We start from the raw sequence: 10,857 nt of genomic DNA on the forward strand, positions 1-10,857 counted from the left end.
GAATCTTGCAACATGTGCCAGGCTACACTTCAGAACTGCTACGGACAATTATTTCTCAGGTGTTAGAAAAAGTTTATTATTCTCATTATTACTTCCTTAAGAACTTTGGTATATAAAGTGTTCCAGGGGTGACGGCTTTGTTCCCTAGTGATGGAAGCTAGAACCACAACAAAACGGTACACCCAACACAGCAGTTATATTCTTTCTTGGACCTTAGAAAGGTGCCAGTTTTCCACATTAGAAACTATGTTAGTTACCCATTTAAATCAGTAACCTTTGAATTACAGATGATCAAAATTATAAGCTTAGATGAAAATCTTGCTAGTTTCACTAATTTGAATTTCAGTTTTTTCTTCCCTGATCAAATCTATATATTCTAGTGTTTATGCCCCAAATCCTCATCTGGGTTTACCACTTTATCTTTTCTTATATATGTATATAAATTTTACTAAGGTTTACGGATGAAGTTTATAATAAACTGCACGTTTAAAGTGTACAATTTTTACACGTGTACACACCCATGATATCATCACTACAATCAAAATAGTGAAAATATCTATTATCTCCCAGAGCTTTCACCTGTGCTTTTGTAATCCCTCCATCCCAAGCAGTCATCAATCTCTATCACTATATATATATATCACTTTCTATCACTATATATATATATATATATCACTTTCTATCACTATAGATGAGTTTCGAAATTTCTAGTTCAGTCATATATACTCTTTTTTGGCTGGCTTCTTTCACTCCACATGATAAATTTAAGATTCATCTGTGTTGTTATAGGTTCATTTTTTAAAACTGCTGAGTAGTATTTCATTTTGTGGATATGCCAAAGCTACTTCATCTTTTATTTTGAATAGAAAGGGATTTGTGCAAATAGTTCCTGGGGTGCGGGCAGTCGGGGGAATAGGCTCTCTAAAATTAGTGTTTACTAACTATAAACAGAAGTATCTCAGTTCTTCCTGGAATTGTACCTCCCTAATTTTTTTTAAGTCACTTCCATTGTACACTTCAAAGGGCCATTGAGAAAGAAACAGCAAATCATGTTAATCTGGCCAGGTACGAGAGCACACGTTCAGGCCCAGTGTCCTTAACAATACAGTTAAGGATACAAGTAGTGAGGAAGGTGGGACTTCAAAGGGGAATGTTTACTGCAATGACCCTCTCCCAGTATCTCTATTTTATGTAGGGTGTGAGGCCAGATAACTTCAAGAGGAACTGCACCTGAGAAGTTGTATTCAGGGAACCTCGTCGACATCTGGACCAGTTACATATCAAAGATCCTGTAATTCAATCCTGACACCTTAGGATAAAATTTTGGGAGAGGGAAGGTCCTGTGATACGAGTGAGCATATTTTACAAGAAGGAAAAATGGGAATGATTTGTGGCCAGAAGGCAGATTGGTAAACTAAAAAATGGCCACGTATTCCTCCCATCCCTAAATGCAAGCCCTTTTGCTATTTGACTTTACAGCTCAGTCCATCAAAAGGTGGAATCTATTTTTCTACCCAACAGATCTGAGCTTGACCACGTGACTTGCTTTAGCAAATAGCACACTGACAAGCAAGATATAAATACAGGCTTAAAAGTGCTTGTACATGGGGGCTTGCCCTCTGTTGTTGCTTGAAATCTCTCTGCCACCATGTGAAGGAGCCCGGGCTAGCCTGCTGGATGATGACAGACAGGTGGCTGTCATCCCAGCTGATACAGAGCAACCCCCGAGTCATGGGATGGAGGCTATCCTAGACCACATCAAGCTTGGCCAAGCCAGTCCAGACCAGAAGAACCTCCCAGTCCCCAGCAGAACCATGAAAAATAATAGATGTTGTTTAATCCACTAAGTTTATGTACGGTTTTTTTCTCCCCAACATTAAATGGATAAAAGGAGTTCTTCCTAAAGAAACCTCTTTAGAAAGACTGCAGCAAGAGCAGAAAAGATAAAGGAACCTATAAACCAGGACAAGATTTCGCAGAAAAGTTTCTAAAAGAAATGGAAAGAGTAAAGCAGAGGGGAAATGAAGGAGAAGAAAAGAAAAGACAATATAATTGACACGTGCCAAATTTGATTTTTAAATTCCCAGAATCCATCTGGGAATCTATACAGATTCAGTTCATGCATCGCTAGTTTTAATGCTACAGTAATGGACAACTTGGAATCTTCAACCCCAATCTAAGGTGAGTAGATCCGTGCGTTGTTCGTATCTGTGTGCATTGTTCTACAATACCAAGGCAGGAAGATTATCTCATAAATTTAGAAAATTTTTCTTCAGCAAGAAGGAAAGAAATAAAAAGGGTTGTAGCATTTTAAACAACAATAAAAAAATTAATCAGATTATGTCATTTCCCTGAGTCTTTCAATTAATCAAGAATATATTTTAATTAATAGATTACTTTCAGCAGGCCTCAGGACCTTTCTACTTGCTTTTCTGTCTGTCTGGAACACTCTTCTCCCACATATTTCCATGCTTTAAATGTCGCCTTTTGATAATGCCCTTCCTGACCACTCTTTTTAAATTATAAAACTGTTTCCTTTTCCTTTCTCTGCTCCATACTTAAAACCTTCGAATGTACTATATAACTTACTTATTGTTTGGCTTATTACCTCCCTTGCCCTACTAGAATGTAAGTTTCATAAAAGCAGGGATTTTTCTGTTTTTCTCATCGTTGTATCCAAACACCCAAAAGCGTGACAGGCATTTGGTAGGCCCTCAATAAACTTTCGTTAAATGGAAGAATAAATTATTCTGTTGTTTCATTGTTCTTTGGTATTGTATTAGCAGACACTTGTGGTTTTCATTGCCAAAAAATAAACAAAAAATGTGACCTTAATGTGGTATCCTGTTCACAGCAGTATTCAATACTGCCAGAGAGAGGTAAAACTTCAATATGAGTCAAGCCACTTGCTCAGAGCATCTTAAGGAAATACAAGAACTCCTGCAAAGCTCCTAAGATGATCAGCTTGTTCCCTGAAACAAGAGATTCCATGACCTTTATCTTAGTATGCATAACTACAGTATTATGACTGGCCATAAAATTATCTACCTATCTTTCTAATTTACCCCTGGACTAAATCTATGACCTCGCAAGGTACAAGGTAGTAAATTCCACAGGTTGGCCATACAGTCGGTGAAGAAGTCTTTTCTTTATACTAAATTTATATCAGCCATTAATTCTGCAGAATGAGTGACCCTTGTCATAATAGTTGGAAGACACAAAATTAAGTAAATTGAGCCTGCAATAAGGATATGTCATTTTAGTCTCTTTGTATGGTCACGCTCCATTTGTCATATGAACATGTGGCTCTGTTAGAACGTATGAATAGCTACTTATTTTCATTTTAGGTTTTTACCTTCATGGGAGGATAGAAAGGAAAGGTCAGGATAGAGATAAAGGGAAAAGAAAAAAAACATAAACAAACAAGGGACATATGAGACTGTCCAGATCATGGAGTGCTATCATTCTACTTGGGTTTTTTTTTTAAATTGCTATGGCCTAAGATAATAAGATAAAGGAAATTGATTCAATCAATTTTAAGGCCAAATTTTTCCTGGGTAATGGTAACAAGCATTTGACTACCTCTATCCCTTAGGTTAGAAGCCAATGAAAGAAGAAGGATTTGCTCTTGACAGAATCTTATTCTTAAGGCTAAGGTTATCTTTAAAATCTGTTAACAGAGTACTTTCTAATATAATTACTGCATGGGATTTGGGCATGTGTGTCATTTTTCACAGGCTGCAGTTCATTTCATTGAAGTGTCTACGGTCAGCTAATAAGGGCAGTTTACTGCCTGCTGCATGATTAATCAGGTTGGAGGGCTTAGAATAAATTGGGATTGTTTGTTTGTTTGTTTAGCTTTAGTAATTCAGGAGAGCATTACTCATTGTACTAATTACAAATTTTGGTAAGAGCACAAGATGCTCCATTATTTAAGGTTAGACTTCCAATTAACTCTTTTAAGGATAATACACAGTTTTAATACAGAGCAAGAAATGGTGGACATAAGATGTGAAACAGAAAAGCCTTTTTTCCACCTGCGGTTTTTAAGGAATGAAAAGTGTGCATGCTGATAAGCAATTAATATTGCAAATTATAATATATTTATCAATATCTACATATGTTGGCATACATGCATGAGGAAAAAAATCATCATAGCTGTGAAGGGATTTTGCAATCATATAGTAAAACATGAACATTTTACAGAAGAAGAAATGCGACCCTGAGAAGTGATATGTTCAAGGTAATAGAGCCACTCAGTGGAAGACAGGTCAGGCAATCGTGCTGGCTCTCATCAATGGCCAACGATTCTGCCTAGGTTATAACATCTTGAAAGAGGAGGACCCTCTGACGTGTGACCAAAGGCTGGTCACTTTAAGATTTCATTCCAGGTCTTATTTGCTCAAGCCCAGAGAAATCTCTTCCTCTTTCTCCAGATCTGGAAAACTAGAAAGACTATTTCACCTTAGGCATGATCAAGGGAAAGCAACTTACAAATTTACAAGGAAAGAGTTGCAGTGGTTCTCCTTCCTCCGCGATTCCCCGGCTGAAAGATTAGTAGAATAACTAAAGACTTTTCAGTAATGTACCCTTTGAAGCATATGACAACACTGATGAGGATGTTGATCTAATATATACTAAAATATTATTTCCCCAAACATATGATTCCAGTTTTTTTTCTATTATGATACATAATTATAACTTTAGGTCACATATTATGGGTCTGGCCTGAGGCATGGAATCATGCCACTATTGCTTCTACAATTACTAATTCTCTGTTCTTTAGAGATATTTTTATGCTTTGTGTGTCATTCTGTTAAATGGAGTATGTTGTAATGAGTATATTTATGAGTCCAGCCATTGGCAGTGGGAACTGATATACTATGTAGCCTTGCACCTCATGTGTAACTGAATTATAACATAGACCTTAACAGCCAAGAGGTCTGTGTTCAGAGAAAAAAAGAATTTCAAAACATAAACCATGTTCTTGGCACTAGCCTTGAATACTGGACATTCATAACCCACAAATGCCCAGACTATAAATTTTCAAGTTGCATTAATATGGCAGTAAAAGTCACTCTTCTGAAAGCTGCACTTGTAAAATATTTATAATTTCACATGGTTGTTCCTGGCAAATAACTACATCTGTCAGCTCTGTCTTTTTGTTCCTAGAGCAGCAGGGTTGGTGTCCTGTGTAATTCACAATATGTTCATAAAAAATTACTTTGGAAAAAGCAAGATAGAAGATATTTTGTTCTAGGGGGAAATATATCTGCTCCTCCAATGGTTTGGTGTTACTATCTGATGTCCTGAGATTTTTTTTCCCAGCCAGGCTTTTTCTCTCAACAAGTTTTCCTTTTATTGGATTTATCTAGTTTCCAAATTAGCAAGTTAACTCCTATGGGGTTGTCTTAAAAATTCCACATTGGTATGTACAACATAGTGGACTTTTCCAGTCTCAAGGTCAATATATATCAATGACACACCATGAAGGAATTTTCTATGTATATTGCTATCTCCCTATAATATTTAGGAGACCCTTTCCATAGAGGGCTCTCTAGATAGACCTATCTAGACAGTTTATTTTTTAAATGGGAGAAAAATTTAAAAAGATAAGACACCAGATTACATTTTCCTATAGATGTATGTCATCTAGGGTTATTCTTTTAGCCTACTGTTTCTGAAAAACACAGACAAACAAACAAAAAAATTGCCCCCCAAAATCATACCTACTAACAAACAGGCTGAGTACTTGACAACAAAATGTGCTGTTTTATTTAGGTTTATATAATTTTTACTGCCATCTAGCTTTTCCTTCCCTTTCCCCCTACAAAAAAGGACTCAGGTTGTTTATAATTGAAACGTATTTGTTATACAGACAGAAGAGTTAAAGGTGAGACCGAAGATATAAAACACCACATAGTACTATGGTCCTTAACTTTTTCTGAGTAATGCATCCCTTTGAGAATCTGATGAAAACTTTGGGTTCTTTCCCAAGAAAAATGAAAGTGCGTATACATACACACAGGATACATACTTTTGCATACAAATCCGTGTTCAGAAACTACCAATACCATTCCACAGACCTCCACACAGGAAGGGGAAAGAAAAAGTATATCAGGAAACTAGAATAAAATGATCGATACAGTTAAGCAGGGAATTTAGCTCTAATTTTTGTAGCCAAAGGAAAAGAGAGAATTCCATGGGTTGTATAGATATCAATGTTTAATAGACGAACACACACCAGCTTTTCAGGAGACATATTTTAAGAGGAATTTGTCAGGTGAATGGATCTCTGATTAATTATTAAATATTCAATGAGCAATATCTTTAACAGCAGTTTTGCAAAGGTGCAAAACTATTTTTCACATGGCCATTTTTACATTGGTCCCTTAATAAATCCTGAGGATGTCCTTATTAAATAGTAATTTTTATGAGCGGTTACACCAACTGAGAACCTAGGTATCTGGCTTCTGTATCTGACCTGACGTAGTAGCAAATGATTTTCCTCTAGAGAAAGCTACACTATTCATAAGGCACAGTGTGCCTGCAGTGGCCTTGTCTGAACTACAACTAAGAAGCTGCAACCTCAGCGGGGCCTCCTGGGAAATTGTGCAGACTCACTCACCCACACACCTGGTGGGCTTCACGTGGAAAGAAGGGGACTCTAAGCAAGGCACCAAGAAATACATGACTTTAAGAGGCAGAACTAAAAACTATAAATAGATTAGATTGGGACTGAAGTCTTGCCTGATTTGAGTTCCACAAACTGTGGAGAATCCTTTGGTTTATGTGTTGATCTTTTTTCAACCATAAACTTGTTCTGGTCAGGCATATCACCTGGGAATGGAAAGAAACTGATTCCATACCAACTAGTCCATAACAGAGGAAAAGAAGAACTGATCAGGGAAACCCAAAGCTAAGGAAAGAAGAGTATTATTAGATCACTAGATAGAAATGGATTGCCTAATTATTTTGATCCACAAAATGCTATGCTGGTGATTAGCAGCCCAAATCATATAATATACCTTTTTTTTTCAAAGAAACTGTCATATAAGCTTCTTTAAAACATTATGGAATGATTTCTTACCAAGCCAGAAGAACTAAATTTCTTGTTAAGTTGCTCAGGACAGAAAGACCTGGAATCATGTGTATAAATAATGTGAAAATAGCCATTGTTTACCTCCACAAATGGAGGAGGGAGACTGAGGATTTACTTCTGGGATTCAGTTAATTTTGCACTTGGCATACATAGTATATGAAAAGAGTTTCCAACATTTGGGCTTGTAAGACCTGGATTGTATATTTATACCATTGTCTGGGACATATTCGGTGGCTAGAAAATTCTAAGCATGGCAGTCTTTCTCCAGAACTTTCTTTTGAGTGACATCTGGGATGAATTAAGTTTCTGTTCAGTCCCAGCTTTAGCTACAGATGTGGAGGTGTAAATGTGCTTTCCAGGAACTGTAGATTATATGGTCATGATGTAGATCACTTTTATTAGGAGCTCAAGTACCACATTTCCAGAAACATGAAGAATGGCAGCAAGGAAAAAAGCCTTTAGAGTTTAAATTACAACCACATCTAATGAACTCAGAGGTGTTTTTCACTTACTAGGGTATTGCTTTTCAACTCCTATAGCTTAAATGAACCTAGTGATCATAACAGTAAATACGGGTTCCAAAGGTATCCCAAGAGGTATCATTAGTCACATATTACATCCTTTTCTAATTTGTACACTTTCCATGTTTCAGGGTTTCACAGGACTGCTGAAACCTCCAGAATTCCATGTTTCCCTCAGCAGTCTACAATAACCCTTAGTCTGAATGACATGTATTATTTCCTCAGCAAACACGTGATGTGGGAAGCTTAGTAAAAGATTTATTATAAGAAACGGCTCAATGTTTTATTTCCTCCCTTAATTGAATACATTATTGCTCTGTGTTTAGAAATGCTGTGTTGATGTATTACACCTCAGAACAACCATGCACATGCCTTCTGCAGCAGGAAGGTTTATTAGACTACAAATCAGGATACAGATGTTGGAGGGAAAGCTATGGACGCTAAGTCACAATACATTACAGCACATTTTAAATCTATAAATCACGGTGGTCCAGCAGGTTTTTACTTTCAAAAATTAGATATTGGTACTCATGAAAATGAAGGAACTAGAAGCCCTCTCTTGCATCACATGTCTATGATAAGTAAAGTGATAAGCTGCTAAGGTGGTAGTTATGTCCCTGCAGATGGGAAAAAGGACAACGTAACCTGAAAAGAGAAATCTCACCTTATTCTTTAGTACTAGTGTACAAGACCCATATTTAAAGTCAGCACTCTGAAGCAAACAAGCAGATAAATCTTCTGGGAGTGTAAATGGTCACATCTTTATTGATCTATTTCACAAATGTAGATTTCCATCCATTTATTCAAAGAGCATTTATTGAGTACCTGTTACTTACTAGATGATATTGTGTTCTGGGGTTTTATTAAAATGAGATCCACTTGTATTCTTTTGATGCAAGATGAGCTGTTGAATTTTCCTTTCCTTCTCCAACTATTTCAAGTTCAGGCCTAATAATGGACAAACTTTCTCCAGAAAGTTTACAAGAATATACCAACTACTTCACTGGTCAAAAAGGATTAACAGATGAAGCTTGGCTGGTGCTACTGAGAGGACTGCTTTCCTGAAAGATGATGTGATTTTCTGCCATTAGATTCTCAAATATATAACTCAATTGTATCAATCTTAAACAAATAAAATCCAGGATGTTCACACCTTCAAGAGGGATTAGTGTTCTGCAGATCTATTGATCTTCTGGACTCATCTTAATGCATCTGGGGGCATCATTAACAACACGTTGTTCTGATCTACTTGCCTGTCATCCAAGGCTCTCCCAGCTGTCTACAAATATATTTGCGCTTTATTCATCATGCTTATTCTATAGATAAAGTCCTAAAATTACTGGCATTTACAACTGGGAGGGTTAAGATTTTTAAAAATTAGATTAGCTATGCCTTTTTTTTTTTTTTTTTTTTTTGCGGTACGCGGGCCTCTCACTGGTGTGGCCTCTCCCGTTGCGGAGCACACGCTCCGGACGCGCAGGCTCAGCCGCCATGGCTCAGCCACCATGGCTCAGCCACTCCGCAGCATCTGGGATCTTCCCAGACCGGGGCACGAACCCGTGTCCCCTGCATCGACAGGCGGACTCTCAGCCACTAGCGCCACCAGGGAAGCCCTAGATTAGCTATGCCTTTTAAATAGGGTGTAGATTTTCAAGACAAAATGGTCTCTTTTCCTGAAAATATTCAGAAAACAGTCTGCCTTTGATTGGGTAGCTCCAGCAAGGGCAATGATTCAAGAAACCACTGTAAAAATACATGTCACCAGGAAAAGGAAAACATCTTTCTTCCTATTAAGCAGAGTCAAACAGGTCATTTTTATTAACTATAGATCATATCTGTATGACAATTAAGTTGCATGGCACCATCACATACCCTGTCTCATTTGCCATAGGAAGGAGGAGTATGTACTCACTCATTCCTCAAATATTTCATGAATGCCTACTAGGTGCCAGGCAGCTCACTCTGTACTAAGGACACGAAGGTAAATAAGACTTACTCTCAGCAAGCTAACTTTCTAGTTGAAGAGTAAGATGTAAGCCATTAGACCATTCTAACATGTTGTAATGCAGACATGAGGAAGTACTGAGGCAACATGGGGTTGCTCAGATGACTGGTATCGAAGCCTCATTTTGCAGAAAAGGAAACTGTTCAGTAGTATTAATATTAATAGTATAGGGTAGTTTTAACAGTTAAGTAAGAAACTGTATTAAAATTCTTAGCACAATGTCAGCCCACAGTAAGAACTCCATAAATGTTATTACTGAATAGATAGCAGAGAGTACAGTTAGGAGCATGGACTCTGTCAAACTTTTTGGCTTGGATCCTAGCTCTAATACTTCTTAGCTGTGTGGCTTTGGGAGAGTAATATGATCAAGCTAAGTCTCAGATTCCCCAGGACTAAGATGGTAATACCAATTGCAACCATTTCCTAGAGCTGCTATTGTGAGAATTAATTTGACATACATATTCAAAAAACATTATCCATGGTAAAGAACAAAGCTGGGAGGAAGTCTGAAAACTTTTTTTTCTTGGCCATGCCGCTCAGGTTGTGGGATCTTCGTTCCCCGACCAGGGATTGAAGCCAGGCCCTCGGCAGTGAAAACTCAAGAGTCTTAACCACTGGATCGCCAGGGAATTCCCTGAAAACTTTAAATAACACCAAACTTTCGTTGACTTCTCATAAAATAGAGATACTGTAGCCTGAAGAGTGAGATGCCCTTAATTTTCACTATGGGGAAGAGAGCCCGCTGCGAAGAGTTCACGGTAGGAGAAGGCCAACAAGGTTTTTTGGCATCTTGGAGAATAGGGGGAAACTGGCCCAAAAGGAGTGGGCCCGAAAGCGAGGAATATCGTGGAAACTGGCGGGGGTGAGGGAGTGGGGCTCGGACAGAGCTGGAGTGAACAATGGCTTTGAGAAGAGAGGAGGGATATGTCATCCACACATGTTGTACTTTTTCTAGCACTAGGTGAGAGATAATCTTTCCAATACATCTGACCCACATTTTGCTAATTGGACGGGTTATTTTTGTTAAATAATTCCTAAAATGTTATGAATAGAACTTAACTAAGTAAGAGTATCCAAAATAGCCCAATAATGACATCTGAAAATGTTTGGTAGAAACATATGCTCTTCTCCGTCACAGTGAAATTGTTGGACCTGAAATGAGGCCGCTGTTGCTCCATATCATATCTTATGATACTGAGAGAGTTTTCATATTTACTATTTTTCATTCA

This window comes from Leucopleurus acutus, assembly GCF_964270905.1.
Source record: "Leucopleurus acutus genome assembly, chromosome: 9".
In the NCBI taxonomy this organism is placed as follows: Eukaryota; Metazoa; Chordata; class Mammalia; order Artiodactyla; family Delphinidae; genus Leucopleurus; species Leucopleurus acutus.